This window comes from Puma concolor, chromosome B4 (assembly GCF_028749965.1).
Source record: "Puma concolor isolate L17-30 chromosome B4, mPumCon1.1.hap2, whole genome shotgun sequence".
NCBI lineage: Eukaryota > Metazoa > Chordata > Mammalia > Carnivora > Felidae > Puma > Puma concolor.
Window position 1 is genome coordinate 32,557,085 of NC_141673.1, and position 15,570 is coordinate 32,572,654.

Genomic DNA, 15,570 nt, shown 5'->3' on the forward strand with positions numbered 1-15,570 from the left:
AAATCATTCACAATGCAATTGCAATTGAATACCAAAAATGAGTCACTATGCAATTATCGAATACTGAATTCCAATTTAGAGAGTAAAGTGAAGAAAAGAATAACTGATGATAAGAAATCTACACTGAATGCCTATTTTTAAACTGAATAAAACTACAAGTAACTAAAATTTGTCTTCTACCGTCATAATGATGTAAAGAAGAACCAGAAATACCACAAAGATATGCTCAAAAATGTTAATAAGATACATTTTCCAGAATGTTCACAGAGAAATCAAGCAAACAAACTGGTTTGTGCCTATTTTACTCTGGGTTTTAATGTAACTAGGTATTAAAGTGTAATCATGAAAAAAAATCCATATTGACAAAACATAACCATGTATTGTTCAAATGAATTAGTCATTACTCCATCATAAAGCTAATTTAAGCTAATTGTTTAATAGGATATTCCATAAAGTTCAGTCAAATTAATGATCTTTTTGTAGTCCTCTATTTATGTGTCTGCCTCCTCAGCTAGGCTAACATCTAGGCACAGCGTATGGTACATGAAATAGTCTCAATAAATTGTTGTTAAATAAATGAATAAAGAAATAGATGTGGGAATAAATGAATGTCTTTGATAGCTTAGAGATATTCATGTTTTGGACTCACAGAAGGGCTGTTTAGGGGATTTCTTATTAGATATTTGCTTACCCAAGTGCTTGAAGTAATTCAGTTTTCTAAATGATTTTGACTTAGGTCAACATCTGATTTTTTGGACTGCTTAGCATCCACTTCCTTTTTCATTTTAGAGACACTTTGTTTCCCATAAGAAACCTCAATTTAAGTGAGGTTTAGTCTACCCTAACCCTATAGAAATAGGTAAATGATCCCAAGTAGGTAAACAAGAAGAAGCCAAAGCTGATTATCAGAGTTCTGACCAGGACTTTTGGTCCAGAGCTTTAAGAAAATTATTCCTACTTGCTGTGCTAAAGTCTTCTTTGTCCTTGAACACCCCAGTTATATGAACTAATATGATTCTTTATGCTTGGGCTAACTTGAGATAGGTTTCTGTCACTTTTAGGTAGAATGACCCTCTCTCATTCTTTGACTACACATACTTTGTGGGCTTATGTAGTGCTTCATTCATTTATTCATTAAACAGTTTTGAGCGCCTGTTGAGAATTAAATGTCTGGTTCTTTATGAGGTGCTAAATATACTGAGATATATTATTTTGAATCCCTGCCTTTGAAGAATGGAGATTGGAGGCATGCAGGGAGAAGGTTGGGGTTACAATGGAGGTTAATGTACAAAATGGCATGGGAACACAGAAAGAATATAGGTGCTAACTTGGCTTGAGAGAAAGACTTCCAAGAGAAGGTGGCATTTTAACTGCATTTTTTCATTCGTGAGAGGGTAAAGCATTTTTTTTCCTGCTGTATTTTTATATTTAAAGTTGCATGTATTTTATGAAGGATTCAGCAATGTTAGCTCATGTCAACCATGTTTGTTGAACAATTATCCCTCTATTTTCTCTTCTCTATATCTTTATTACAGGATAATTAGCTCCTACTAAAAAAAAAAAAAAAAAAAAAAAAAAAGTCCCAAAAGCTGCATAAATGTTCAACATGAAGACATAACAGTGTGTGTAACCTCAGTATATGTCAACCATTCATAAAGTACAGGCCAGCTGTTGATAAGGACGCTGAATATCCTGTAGCCAATGTTTTTCTTCTTTAATCCCATAAATAACTCAAACAGTAGACATGTCACCATTTGAATGGTGGTATAGAAGCCAATTGAGTTCCAACATTCATACAGAAATCAAGTTAATGTGCTGAACAGCCAATAATTTTGTCTTGTACTGTATCTCAGTTGCCCAAATATGAAGAGAAGCCCACTTCACCCTTTGTTCTATGTACTCTCTCCTAACACTTCAGAGTGTTCAGAAGAGGGGACCTCTCTGTGGAAGAGAAAATTTACCTGAGTAGTCCTCTGTTCCTTGAGGATAAGACCAATGGCTTAATGTAAATAAACTAAAAATAATAAAAACAAAGCAAAAACTCCATCCATTAGGAGAACATCATTCAGGTGATAATAAATCCAGACAAAGCTAAAATATTTTTCCCAAATAGAGAAATGTTATTCTTTTCGATGCCAAGCTCATGTTCTTTCTCTAGATTTTAGTACCCTTACGCATATGTGCATTCATACACCTACATTCACACAAGCAAACATGGTCCACAATTCATTGCTTTCTATGCATGCCATACAGAATGAATAATTAATTGAAAATAGAGATATTATATATGTATATATATATATACACACACACTATAATTCTATATAAATATATATAACCACCATATGTATAAAATAGTGGTTCTGTAAACAATCAAAACAGCATTGTTTTAGAGGGGGTAGAACTTACATATCAAACAATGTCATTTTGTTTAATCAGAATTAAAATTTATTTTTATAGGACATATTGGGAAATCTCTGAATCTCAGAAAATGTAAGAACCATGTCTTCAAGGTACACTGCTTCTACATGATACAGGCAGGATTCACATGCAGGTTTGTCTGATGCTAACATGAACACACTTTCTATTATACTATAAGAGAGGTAAGATAATGCAATCTAATCCAAAGGACTATGTATGTGATTCATGCGATTCTCATTCAGAGGACTAATTTTAATGTAAGGATGAAAATAATTTATAATTACCAGACAAGTGAATGTTAGCTATCACAGGTACTTAAATTATTTTCCTAAGTACTTTATATTACACCTGGCACACCACACTAGTGCTATTATTTGACAATTTTAAAATATTTTTTCAAATAAATTTTTTAAAGCTTTTCAAGTGAAGTTTAACTTTAGCCTTATTCCTTGGTGAAGTTTTGGTATTTTACATTTATGGCTAAAGAGACTTGCATTGTTTGAGATACCCAAAGATGCCATAAGTCTTCTAGGTAGTGTCTAAATCCCTGAGTAGCAATTAAAAAAAAATCTTGCTTAACTTTTATTCTCCAGGGATTTTATATTGTCAACATGTCATGAAGTCTTTATTTATCTAACTTCATCTTTTATCTATTCTTTATTTTATTTCATCCTTGTTTAACTGAAACAGGAAAATTGTGGTGAACAATTCATGTTTTCATTATTAGAAATGCCCAGGAGGTCTTGTTAAGCAGTATAGAATATAGTTGTGTATTTAAGAACATAAAGAATGCATTTACTTATAGGTAACTGAAAATAATAGGAAGAGTGATGCAAGAGTCTAAAATTTGATGAGAACTAGTTTTAGAGTATCATCCTACATGTTATCACTTCAGAGAATTTATTGTTTAAAACCATGTTATACCCTTATCTATAAATAGTACATTGAGAGGTTATATAGTCTGGAAATGCATAACAAATTTACTTGATGACTTTCATAGGACTCCGTGATCTGCTGTGACTTTGTCATAGACCACTAGTTCTTTATATTTTAATGTTGTATTAGCTATTATTAATCTATTTCCATTTTTTGTGAATTAAATACATTTATTTGTTCATTAATTATTACACCAGCATCCATTTAACAGCTGCTTTGGGCATTAGCCTGAGGAGGTGGGAGTTATACAAAGATAAGTAAGACATAATGTAAATACAGGAGACAATTTTTTGACTAAATAATTAAAACAACACATGATAAGAATATGAGAGACACATGAAAAATGCTGATTAGTGAGGTGATACCAGGCAAGCTTCACAGAGGAAATGATGTTTACACATAGACTTTTGAATGATAAATGTATGTTTGTAGTGATGTAGTTTGAAGTGGGGTTCATGAGTGAATGGTCAAGAATGAATCCTTGAGATGTTTCAGCGCAAAATGTAGTTTTATAAATCACAGGGACAGGACCTGTGGGCAGAAAGAGTTGCACTGAGATTGTGAGGAGCAATTGATTATATACTTTGGAGTTGGGGGAGCTAAAGACAAAGGAAGTTCCCAACAAGATTTTCATATATTAGTGAAAGAAAACTTGCAGGATTCTGGGGGCCTAGCTATCGTCAAACTAAGGTTGTTTTTTCTTCTAGCAAGGCATTAACAGTAAGACTGGGAGTTCCTGGAGGAATGTTATACTCTGCCTGCTTCAAGTATTTGTCAATGGGCTGCAAATTATAAAGTAATTTAATTTATCTACATTTCTTTGGCTTTCATTTTCCACATCACTCCCCCCCTCAACAATTTTGGCCCTTAAATTCTTTAAGATTGCTGGAGGAAGTGTTATCTTCTGTAACTTCTACTGAATAAGGGCATAGAGATGTCTCTACCTACAGGTCAATAGTGGTCAGTTGGGGAATGTATAGGGGAGTTACGAAAGGTGGAGGCAGCTGAATCCAACATGGACAGTAAAGAAGTATCTCTGTGGGTGGTAAGTATCATCTGTAGACATGAAAGTTATTGTAGTGATGCACCAAGCAGAGAGATGTTGAAAAAGGCAACATATTAGGATTGATATGGCTATAAGAATGAGAAGCCCAATAAAGAGACCCGTAATAGTTAACCACAATCCTCCTCCAAACCAGAAAGTTAATCAGTCATTGAAAGAGACAGCTTTTGTAAAGCTTCAATTTAGGTATTTGTATCTTTTAATAGACTTGTGACATTTTTGTGATAATCTGGGATGTATACACAGCATTATTTTAATAATGGCACACGTACCACCTTGTGCTGCTGTTAGGATATATAAAGCCATTCTGTTTTGTAGAACCACTTTGCGTATCTGTGTAATTTCAGTGTGAAGTAAAGAGATGCTGTTCTGTGAATCGCTGAGTGCTTTTATGTTATATTAATTAAGGGCTTCCATATGCCAAAGTATACTTTCTAATCCTACAAATGGAGCAAAAATGGACACCAAATGATCATACCAATGAAAAATAGACCATGTCCATCTTTATTTTAAATTGGGAAGATTAGCTGGGGTAGTGATGATTTTGATAAAGTGTCCATGAATCCAGGCAAAACCTAGGTACAACAATGTATCTACCCTTGAGGAAGCAAGGGTTAGAGATTAGTTCCACATTACCATTGAGTTCCATTTGGAACTAGCCATCTGATACCAGGTTGCCTTATCCAATCAGTAGCAAACCAGTCAGTAGCCTGGAGTACAATGCTTTGAGAACACACTTCTAATAATAACCATCCTAAATACCATGTGCTATTTGCCCAGGTATCATGTATATGATTTATTTGCTCCCAGCTTAAAATTGCCTTTTGACTGAGCTATCCAATGGTGGGTGTCAGCCATAATTATGCATCTCAAATTTGATATATGTCATCCTCAGTATAGTGGTAAGTAGGGTTTTATAACTTAGGCACTCATTGGCAGGCATCAATTTGTGGGTTTGTAAAGTCAATTAATGTTTTAATAGTTTGAAGGTATGAAAAAGTCTGGTTATGTCCTGGTAAATTTCATGTCCTGTTGATCATGGGCCAGGAAGAAACATTCTGCTTAGTGACAGATTTATCATGAAACATGGTATCATTATATATCATTTCTGCAATACAAGTATGTAGAGAGTGCCAATTAGTGCCTTGTAAAGGGGAAACCTGACAGGGTAACCAAGATGTACTTGGTATGGGCAAAACTCCGCATGTCCAACAAGCTATTTGATTTTGTAGTTCAGCGTAATGATGTACCCATTGTAAAAAAGGAAGTCAGCCAAGATAGGTGAATAGAAAACAAAGATAAAATATACAACCTTCATTGTTGTTTGAAGAGTAGTTTCAGATCTTCTACAGGTTCACGAGAGTAAGAAGGCACATTAGTTTGCTCATTGGTTTCCTGGTAAGGCTGCTGAGAACTCTGTAAGAAAGGTATGAAGCCAATATTTGCAGGGTGTAGCAGGATTCTCGCACAGAGAGACAGGACACTGAAGCTTTTCTATCTAGGAAGCAACTTTATTCATCGTGCTGGAACGGGCTTAGTGGGTTCATACCTGAAAAACTGAGCCCCAAGCACAGCAGGATATAGCTTTTTATGCAATTTCTACTTCTTTGTCTCCCATATATGGTGACATATAGTCTGATTTCACATAGTCCAAGTTACAGAGTTATGTCAGAACTATGCCTAGGTGTATAGGAGTTGATTGGGCCACATTGCCTTCCTTTGTTCTGAGGAGGCCTCCACCACATTCCTTAGGGACGGGCTCTACTACATTCCCCACTTTGATGCTCACACACCCTATTTTGAGTCAAGGAGCATCATCTTGGTTTGGAGGTTTATATTTCTATAATGTCACCACACACGTGGCTGTTTTCCTTTCCATCATTGCATCATTGAGGCTGGAGACAGACCGTATAACCAAGAGAGCTAGGCAAGATAGGATTAAGCAAGCTCCCCAAATCAAGAGAATAATACCTATGAGGGTTTTGAATCCCTCAAAAATTGAAAACCATTTTCCTAATAACTCCCAAGGATTCCAACCTTTCCAGGTCTGGACTGGGACATGAGAAACCTTTCTTATTCGATCTGTGATCTCCTCTATGACTTTTCCTTGATCATCTATCAGTAGGCAGCAGTTACTTAGGTTAAACCTTCCACCAACTCCTCTGTCAGAAGCAAGCAAGTAATCTAAGGCCAGACTCTGACATTTTCATTGGTTGTAATTTCTACAACCGCTTAAAGTCTGATTATGCGGTTTTAGCATGTAAATGGGAGTGCAGTAGCCCCAGGACCCATCCCCTGCCCGGGAGGCAGGGCCATAATATTGGATTATATGCTTGGGAGGCCATTCAGTATCTTTCCAATTGCCAATTTGTAGGGCACATTATTTCCTTTGAGTCTCCCTGTCCCCATACTCTTGGACTCCCAAATGTCCCCCTCTGGCAAGTGGGACACATGACACTGACCAGCCCGAGGGCAGTACTGTATAGGCTTTCCTACAAATCCAGTATAATCTATCTGGGGCTTGCTATTTGATGGCTGTGTCAACACTGCCCCAGCCTCTCAGATATGAGAGAAGTAAGACAAGGGGTAGGGATCTGGCTCAAGGTGCTCTGGGAACCTCCACCATTGGGTTTCCCAGGTGGTTCAGTTATAAAATCTTTGGCTTAGGCATGTTAAGCTTCCAACAGAGATGGTGAACTTCCTTCCTCACCAGTCAAGGCAGTTTTTTCCAATAATTGAGGTTTTGAGGAGCCAAACCCTGGTAGTAGGACTGGGGTATTCTGTTCCACTATAAGGTTTGCACAGCTCTAATTCTCTAGCTTCCCATGGCCATTGATCCCCTATGTTACTCCCCCTAACCCCCATAGAAAACAAGTAGAGATCTTTAGAGTCTGGGCTATAAACTCTGCTAGGGCTAGAAATAGATTTTTCATGGTGGCAGAGACAGGAGGAGGACCCTTCTCCATTTCTTCATAAAAGGAATGAAAGACCTGGTGGGTCATGGCCTTGTGTGTGATAGTAGCTCTCGTAAAATACAACATGATTCCTGGGTCTGTGCCCTGCCCATAGATAAGTATACCAATCTGGCAGTCTGTTTTCCATTTTGAGTCTCCTGGGTCAAGGATGGTAATTTTTTTTTTTTACATTTATTTATTTTTGAGAGACAGAGAGAGAAAGAGCACAAGTGGGGGAGGGGCAGAGAGAGGAGACACAGAATCTGAAGGAGGCTCCAGGCTCTGAGCTGACAGCACAGAGCCTGATGTGGGGCTCAAACTCACAAACTGTGAGATCAGGTCCTGAGCTGAAGTCGGACGCTCAACCGACTGAGCCACTCAGGCGCCCCAACGATGGTAAAATTAACAGGGTTATAGGTTCCCGATTGGTAGTTTGACTCAGCCATACCCTTTTGGAGGAGTGCTGTTTTGTCTTTAGTGTGCCCATGTGGCCCATGGGCACAGTTCCTATAAAGACAGAAGAATTCAAGTGCCTGGGGCCAGGAACCACACGTACCAGACCCCTCACACATGTATTTATCATTGAGTCGGTACTCTCATTCTCATGTCAGACCTCCACATGGCAAACCATATGGCAATGTGTCACCTATGGCTGTACATACATCAGAGAATATGGACACTGGCTGATTTGGATATGTAATTTGAATTTTGTTAATTAGTCGGCCCACACCAGCAGTACCTGTCTTCGGCTACCTTTACTGCTGTAGGGGTGGACGAAATGACAGTGAATGGGCCCTCCAGAGGGGTTGGACATTCCATTCCTTCACCCTTACAGCATCTCCTGATTTAAGGGAGTGAGCATCTGTGGTCAGACTCACAGGTAATTGCTTCTTACCCCAGTGGTGTAAGGTGGTTAGGGTAAACCCAAGGGCCTGCATCTGTCGCCTTAGGGTTAGATGACCTATCTCATTTAGATACCCCCTTATGTCCTTGATAATGGGGAGAGATACCCAAAAAGGATTTCATAAGGGGAGAACCCTGTCTGCTTCTTCAGCCTCCCACTTGCAGCTGCAGTCTGCCTCCCTGAAGTTCCCTTTTCTCTCCCTGCTTAATGTTAACACTTTTCCTATTCATCCCTCCCCGTGGAATAGGGCCACTAATGCTCCAGAACAGGGACAATGCCCCTTCTGGCTTCTTCAAGCTGATAAGGGGCAGTGTGGTAGTACAGCAGTTAGAGTCTACCCAACGTTCAGTCAAGTGGCCCACGGTATGGTTCTATAGGCAGGCTGGCAGGCATGAGGTGGCACAAACATTGGCAGACACAAAGAGAAAAACACAAAGTAAAGGTTATACTGACCAACAACATAGCATCTTAAGATAATGTCCCCAGTTCCCAAACCAGTCAAACAATCCAGGAGAGACCCTGACTTTGTCCAATTATGCCTGAATGTCATCTATCAGTTCTAAGACTCTGTAAGAATCATCAGTTATATTGAAACAACACATGTCAGGGGATCTCTCATAACCCAGGTGATGGAGGAGCAGTAACTAATCAATAGTGGCTCTATTCTCCAAGAGTCCAGCCCTAACTTTATTTAATTTTTTATTTAAAGCATCTAATGCTTGTGAGGTGTTTTATAGAGTTTTGCTGAGTATAAGCAGACATTTTGCTTTATTTTGAGGTGTAAAACTTTTTCAAGAGCTGGAAGTCCTACCAGAGAAAGAGTCAAGGCAGCCATTTACCATTATTATTTTGCAAATTTTTAGGTAAGCTGAACCTGGGTATTATTTTATAAAGCAGAGCTTTTATTACTTCTTGGGCCTTTCCGGTTTTGTTTTGTTTTGTTTTGTTTTTGGAGGGGGGGAGGCCTCTACCAAACTAATAAAAGTATCAAATCATACCAACAGATGTTGGAATTCCTTTGACCTTGGCATATGGGTGAAAACTAATTGTCAGTCTTCCCTGGATAGCCTCCAGTTCCTTGATTGCCTGGAAGGGCAAGTTTGTGGTTGAGAGGATTGTTTTTAAGACATACTTCACAAGCTGATACTACTTGCTGAACTGTCCTTGAAAAATGTTTCCTGGTAAACCTCCTTTGGGCCATTTGATAAGTTTTATCCCTCCCTAAATGAAAGTCCTGATGCAGTGCTTTAATCATCTTTTAACTCTGTGAGCTAGGTAATTGCCTCTGCTCTGTATGTGACCATCCCTAGGACTGGAGACAGTGTGCATGAGTCAGACCCCAGTTCATTTACTTGGGACAGTAAGCACGATTGGGTCTCTTTTAATAATTGATATAGTGGGCAAGCTATTTTCCTGAACCCCAGTATCTACAGCCTACAATATCCAGTAATTCCCAAAAACTCACACAATTTTTTATCTGTCCTGGAGTTAGTAGCACTATAGTCTCCAATTCATTTATAATGTCCCTTCCTGGCAAGGGAGGAAGGCTCTCTGGTATTATCAAGAAAGAATGAGGAAAAATTAGCTTTCCCCATATTCATCCCAGGGGCTGGGAGAAAAATTTAGTTATAAGTTTTCCGGAGACGTCTCTAATCATTATGCTGAGTTTGGATAGTTGGCCTGGAGTGGAGAGGAGGACAGAGAAGGTAGCTCTCGTATCAAAAAGGAAATGAACAGGCTTTTTAGTTACCAGAGTTTTCCAGAGTTACCCAAGGCTCCAGGCTTCCAATAGACAGTGGGTTCTCGGAGAGCCACCCCGAAGAGCCCCAGGTCCCATCAGTCCCTTTCAGGGACACTGGTTATCTGGACCCTCACAGATCGAGGTCCCTGAGAGCATTCAGACTTCCAGTGGTTATCTCCACATAAGGGGCATGGCTTGTGGGGCTTTGACTTCTGTTGTCCCTTCTGAAGGCAGTCTCATTTCCAGTGCCTTGACTGGCCACATAAGTGGCATTTGGTATAGGATTTTGGGAAATCTGGACTGACATAGTGCATAAGGCATGACTAAGGCCTCAGATTTTTCTTAAGCCTCCTTTCCTGTTTTTTTATTTTTTTTAAATTTTGATCTTGGTTGTAATATACCTGATTGGCAGCTCATAAGAGCTCCTCTGGGGTCCCTTCCAGGCCAACAGCCAATTTTTGCATTTCCTGTGAATATCTAGGGCTGATTGAGTGCCAAATTTGTCATTTAAAATCATCTCAGCCTTAGGGATGTCAGGGAAGATAGCCATATATTTAATGGGAGCCTCCCCCAACCTCTCCACAAAGCCACTGGGCTCTCATTCTGTGTTTGTAAAATTGTGGCTAATTTAGCATAATTTAAGGGCTTAACCTTAGGCTTCCTTGATTTCTCTGAAGCACAAGCTTGGAAGTGGTGGCAATACCATTTCTAAATGGGATGGTCATAGTCCCAGTTAGAATCTTGGGATGGAATTACCAGAACCCCAGTAGGAAACGAGAAGTTCTCTATAGGACCTCCAGCCCCGTGACAATTAGTGAGGTTTTTGTTTGTTTGTTTGTTTTTCAGAGTTATGGATCAAAATCATTCCACATTTTCAGAATGCATCCCAAAGGAGTATGGTCTTGGTTGGGCAATTGCCCATCTATAAGAAAAAGTCCCTTATCCCAATTTTCTATAGCTGGCTAGGAGAAACTTCATCTCTTGACACCTATTGGTGGCCAGGAGAAGCCTCATCTCCTGGCCCTGCCTTTTGGCTGGCTGTTCGGCTGGCAGCCAAAAGCTCTGTCAGTCTCACAAAGTACTGGGAGCAGTCACTCTTATCCAGACTGTACCCTGCCTCCGAGAGCTGACCTTGTCTTTCCTGATTTCTCCTATCCCTCTATTTTCCACCTGCAGGACTTTGGGGCTATTGACTGTGACCAAGCAGGACTTCCCTGGTTGTAGAAGCATGTGCTAATTTTATTTTGGCCCAATAGTAGTCATCTTTACAAAAATATTTTAAAAGGCTGGTGAAAACTAATGAGGTTTTTTGGGGTGATAGTGGGAGTTGTGGGGTCCAGAGCCAACGACCAAGAAAGAATTCTTGAAGACATCTTTGGTGCAAAAAGGTAGTTTTATTAAAGAACAAGGACAGTACCCATGGGCAGAAAGATCTGCCGCAAGACCATGAGGAGAGACTTGTTTTATACCATAGAGTTGGGGGAGGTATAGTCCAGGGGAAGTTTCCGGTGAGATTTTCATAGGTTAAAGAAGACTGACAGATTACTGGAGGCCTAGCTATTGTCAAGCTAAGGTTGTTTTTCCCTCTAGCAAAGCATTACAATTAAGACAGTAGGGAGTTCCTGGAGAAATGTTTTATTCTGCCTGAGTCAACTATTTTTCAATGGGCTGCATGTTTTAAGGACATTTAGTTCTATCTGCCATTTCTTTCTGCCTTTGTTTTCCACATCTAAAACCATGTTTTTGTAAGAACAAAATTGGCCATCAAATGGGCTAAAAGGGCCAAAGTTGAAGTCTATTCCCTTGCCTTTTTCAGCAGGGCCCACATAAAAATGTTCCAAAGATGTAGATATCCATTTTAGAGTATCTAAGTTGTTACAAATTGGCATACACTGGGCTAAATGTAGCAAAATAGCTCCTGTGTATTCCAGTAAAAGCCCTTCATATATCATAGTCATCTATCCCTTATATGGCACAGGTATCCATTCCTTTGCTAAACAGAAACTACACAAATGTGGAGCCTTTAGAAGCAGGCAGTGAGGACATCGTCACCATCTCTCCAGCCTTTGGATCGAGGGAGGGACAGTTTCAACTAAGGCTTGAGTGAAACAACTCATAAGGGTATGCTGTTTGGCTGTCCTGCCTTTTGGTTAAAATCATATATTTTCCCCATATTTTGGGGCAGACAAAAGGGAGGAAAAAAAGCTTTTGTTTACCCCTTTTTTTGATCAAAAGCATACCAACAATCCAAGAAAACTTTGCCTTTTTAACAGAGAGTAAAGCAGAATCTTAATCTTATACCACTGTATTTTTAAAATCCATTTATTTTAACCTTAGTCCATCCTGACCACATACAAAATTTCTTTCCAAAGATTTCCCTTCACAAACCGCCTACAACTTCCCTTTGCTTTCAGATTTTGACCTAAGCCCCTTTTCTCCAAACAACCAGTCTCATTTAGGACAAAATTACTTTCTTTTACCTTCAACAAAAATGTATTCCCATTCCTTATATCTTTCTTACATATCTCCTACTTAATTACATTTAGCAGAATTTTAACTCTTAGAAACCTTAGTCTCCAGTGAAAACTAAGTAGTAACTAATTGTACTTTGTACAAAGTTATTTTCCTTATTTTTATCAATCTTAATTACATTTAGCAGAATTTTAACTCTTAGAAACCTTAGTCTCCAGTGAAAACTAAGTAGTAACTAATTGTAAACTGTTACATTAGATTTTTTTTAGATGGCAACTTATGAATCCATTAAGCATAAAGCATGTTTTTAAACAGATCTAAATATCCTTAGTTGTTTGTTGTTGTTGCTGTTGTTGTTGTTGTTGCTCTGTTTTGTTTTGTGTGTGGGAGGTGTTTTGTTTTGTTTTTTTGCCATAAAAAAACAAAAGGCTTAGTAAGCAGTGCTTTAGTATTCCATTTGATTTGTAAGAGGCCTAAGTGTCCAATGAATTTAATTTGTTTATTGTATAAGCAAACCTTTAAGGTTTTAGGTTACCAAAGACCCTAAAAGTTATCTAAACAATTACCCATTTGAGACAGACAAAATTAATCATCATTTTAAGCCATCTTTTTTGTTGACAAATTGTAACAGAGGTATCTCAATTATGTTCCACCTGTGTTTACTTAAAAGTCCACCATTGTCAACTTTTACCGGGGGTACCAGTGAGGAAATCTGAAGTGGGTGGTGTAAGTCTAAGTGGGTGTTCTTTGCTCTTTGACAGTAAGGGAAGGAGGAGTCCATGGTGCCAGAAGCATCCAGATGGTCTAGGAGTCAGTTATGCAGGCTGCATCAAGATGGTGCAGAAACAGGATAGGGAGGAGAAGGCAGAAGAGGTGAGGTGCCACCCAGATGCCTGGAGGCAGATAAAAGGTCAGAGGGCAGAGAAAGAGGTCTCCGGAACCTAAAGCCTATCAGCTCAAACAGATGAGCAGATGCAGATTTCTTCCACCAACAAGTAGAATTAGGCAGTCCTTGTCAGGCAAGAGAAAATAGGGAATTTCCCCTAAGAAAAGGAGTTTTTGGCAGATGCTTGGGAATATTCCTTAAAGTCTCCATTCCAAGGTAGACTAACTAGAGACAGTTGGCTCTAACCATCATAGCCATTGACCCAGGAAATGAATGAGGGAGAAGTCCCCACATACAGTTAGAGTAACCGGAGTGTATTAGGAGAAAAAGTGAGAGAGTTAGTCTCCTGTGTTATTGATGGCCTGTGTGTGTGTGTATGTGTGTGTGTGTGTGTGTGTGTGTGTGTGTGTGTGTGTGTGGTGTTGTTTTGTTTGTTTGTTTCCAGCATCCTGGGTTAGGTTTTGGAACACTTCTATATATTTATTAGGGTTGTCTGAAAATTTGCCCAGGTCCTTTTTATTTGCTTAGAATCTTGCAAGGAAAACAGAACCTTTATGAGGCCTAATCCACCATGAAGCATTTCAGTCAGTAGATACATTGAGCATACCTTGATTTTAGAGGGGAAAGTTTTTTTGTGTTTGTTTTTTGTTTCTGTTTTTGTTTTTGTTTTTTTGTTTTTTTTATCCCTGCCAATCCTGGATAAGAAGAGAATGAGGGTCTAACGGGTGGCTTTTCCTGAGGAGAGGCCTCAGGGGCGAGTCTGCAAGTACTTGCCTTTATTGGCCCCTTTAAGGCAAAGAAGACCTGTACATAAGGAACTTCTGACTATTCACCCTCTCTTCTACAATATAGATCTAACTATAAGATAGCACTGTACTGAATTTTTCCCTTAGGAGACCAGGACTCTCCATTCTCCAGGAGATATTTCAGGCGCCTCTTAGCATTGGCGGGTTCAGTATCAATCCCTGACCCAGATCAGACTCCAGAGGAAGTCTGAAGCTGCCTTAAGCCTTATGAGGTCACCAAGGAACTGCGGATTGTCACTCAACACTCACATTGGCCCATTGGTCAGGTTGGAACCTTTCCACTGTTATCTTATTGGCACACAGTCACATAGCAATTCCAAGCCAACACCCAGCATCCAGCACCTCGGAGTTGCAGTTTCGTTCCTTATGGAACTACTCGGGTAACTTTGGGAGGTGATCAGGCTCCCCTTCTGCCTCTTGGGGGCAGTTCTACCAAAATGAACCTGGGTTCTTACCAGTCTGACTGGCGGCATTTCTGAACTGGTTCCTGGGCCTCACCAGGTTCCGTTGTGCATTGATGGGTCCTCACCTGTGCAACCCAGAAGGGTCTATTCTTTTATGGATCAAATGGTCCACTGGTGCCAGGCAAGGTCGTTTCTCCCAGTGCTCAGAGGTTCGCACCCCAGCAACAAAGAAGGTGGAAAGGCACCATCTCTGAATTCTGGGTGCAAGCCCCAAGAAATGTAGCAGGATTCTCACACAGAGAGATGGGACACCTAGCAAAGCTTTTCTGTCCAGGAAGCAACTTTATTCATTGGGCCAGCATGGGCCCAGTGGGTTCACTCCCGAAAAACTGAGCCCTGAATGCAGCAAGGTGTACCTTTTATAAAGCAGTTTCTACTTCTTTGTTTCCCACATATGGTGACATGTAGTCTGATTGGACATAGTCCAAGTTACAGAGTTGTGTCAGAGTTATGCATTTGTGTATAGGAGTTGATTGGGCCATGTTGCCTTTCTTTGTCCTGAGGAGAACTTCACCACATTCCTTAGGGAGGATCTCTACCACAAGGGTTTTATTGGCTCCATGTTTCATAAAGTCAACCTCAATTCCTTAAAGCTGTCTGGTTATATCTGAATCTATGCGTGTATCTCAAATATGACATTACAGTCAAAGCCTTTGAAAAATGATGAATGTTTCCAATGGTGTCCTGTTACAAGAAGAACAGATTCTTATTGAATTTATGCAAACAACTGTAATTGCCATGAAAGAAAGAATACTCAATGAGAGTTTCTGAATTTCAGAGGGTTCAGGTAGAGGGAAATATTAAAGGCTTAAATTTGTCCACAAATGAATATTTTATTACATCTCTGTAAGTCATAGATATCTTAAGAGAATATTTCCTTAACTTGGAAGAGCAAAAACATTAGAGAACCAGTGATGTTTCAA